The sequence below is a fragment of the Schistocerca cancellata genome, chromosome 3 (assembly GCF_023864275.1).
Source record: "Schistocerca cancellata isolate TAMUIC-IGC-003103 chromosome 3, iqSchCanc2.1, whole genome shotgun sequence".
Taxonomy (NCBI): domain Eukaryota; kingdom Metazoa; phylum Arthropoda; class Insecta; order Orthoptera; family Acrididae; genus Schistocerca; species Schistocerca cancellata.
In genome coordinates, this window is record NC_064628.1 from 201,547,354 (window position 1) to 201,549,056 (window position 1,703).

At 45.9% G+C, this 1,703-nt stretch overlaps 1 non-coding gene across 1 annotated transcript; it reads right to left on the minus strand.

The window, feature by feature from the left end:
- Positions 1-367: 367 nt before the first annotated feature.
- On the minus strand, positions 368-476 carry LOC126178672 (U6 spliceosomal RNA). Its single transcript, XR_007536554.1, has one exon. It is a non-coding gene; the product is annotated as a U6 spliceosomal RNA (small nuclear RNA).
- Positions 477-1,703: the final 1,227 nt, after the last annotated feature.

The window sequence follows — 1,703 nt, forward strand, 5'->3', positions numbered from 1 at the left end:
ACTTCATAGCCCCACTTTCGTAACAGTTTATCAACAGTCGAAGCACTGATTAACTTGACAAAAACACAGTATTTTTCCTGATCCAGTTGCCATGTATGAACGGTTTCAGAGTTTAGACCAATTACCTGCGTAATCCAGTCATCTATTTCCAGGGATGTCGGCTGAACAGGACGGGATTCCTTGTCAAAAGCAAATACCAGAGTATTCTTCCTGAGGTTTGTAGCCATGGTTAATCCAGCGAAACAATTTCGGTTAAACAACCGAAATTCCAAGCAACAGCAGCAAGACCAGAAAGAGCGATCAGATCACAAGGAACAGGAATGAACACGGAGATTAACGGACGGACGGCACTCGGCGAAGCACAAGTACAGCGATGTAAACACTGAAGTGATTTTGCGTGTTATCCTTGCGCAGGGGCCATGCTAATCTTCTCTGTATCGTTCCAATTTTAGTATATGTACTGCCGAAGCAAGTACAGAAGTTTCGCAGGAGAGCTTCTGTGAAGTTTGGAAGGTGGGAGACGAGGTACTGGCGGAATTACAGCTGTGAGGACGAGGCGTGAGTCGTGCTTGGGTAGCTCAGTCGGTAGAGCGCTTGCCCGCGAAAGGCAAAGGTCCCGAGTTCGAGTCTCGGTCCAGCACACAGTTTTAATCTGCCAGAAAGTTTCAAACATTGCGTACTGTAACATCAGTATTTATAACGAAATAATTTTCAGTAACCCTCTCAATTACTGTAAAGTCAGGAAGATATGTTTAACTTTATGGCGAGTTACAGTAACGAAAAAATGTTCCTTTAATAGAAAGCCAGATCCAGAACAATAAGAACATAATCTATTTTGTTTCGTTGAAAATTAATGATCCAAAGAAAGTCACAGCACAGCATCACTAAAAGGTATTTCGGGGCTCTTTTCGTAGCAACGTATTTTATTTGATATAGTTGTTACGCGAGTAATAATAAAAAAAAGCAAATAATAGAGCCATCGAAAGTACACTGCCGGAAAAGTACGCTAACCTCCAGGGCAGGTAACTGGGGTGTTAGCGCCTACAAGGGAGAGAATATCGCTGGTTGCACTTTACTAATAAGAATAATACTAAATCCAAACTAACATCAAGGAGCAGAAGGCGAAAAATAGCTTCTGCCAACCTGACAGACTCATCTTGTCGCGGTTGGACTCACCGACCCTGGTAGCAGCATCACACAAACAACAGCGAGATCTCAAACAGTGGAGGTTTCAGTACTGGGCACGGTTCGCTCAACTTAAAACGTCGTTGGTCCGGTCGTCGGCTACAGCCCCTCGGTCCGACAGTTCCCGCACGCCGCCAGCGGTCCCCGCCTGCCCGCGCGCTGCCGACCTCCTCACTGCTCCATCCGACTCCGAACTGATGTCCGTTCGCAACTCCTCACCAAACCCAGTGTGCAGATAGCATTAAAATAACTGCTCATTCAAAACCACAAGACACACACGGATCCAAAAAAATCAATTCCACCAACAACTCACATTATTAAAACCAGTCACCGTGAAACAACACGGTTGAATTATAAGTCGCCACAAACATAGAGAAGCCAGTGGCAGTCGGAAGACCAAATACACGTCGTCCGCTGCGACGACCGACCGAACGACCAACCAACGGACGTCCCCACTCAAGTCAGGCAAGGGTGAGATCCCAGTATAAATCGTTGACTGACAACTTATTGCCATGAGG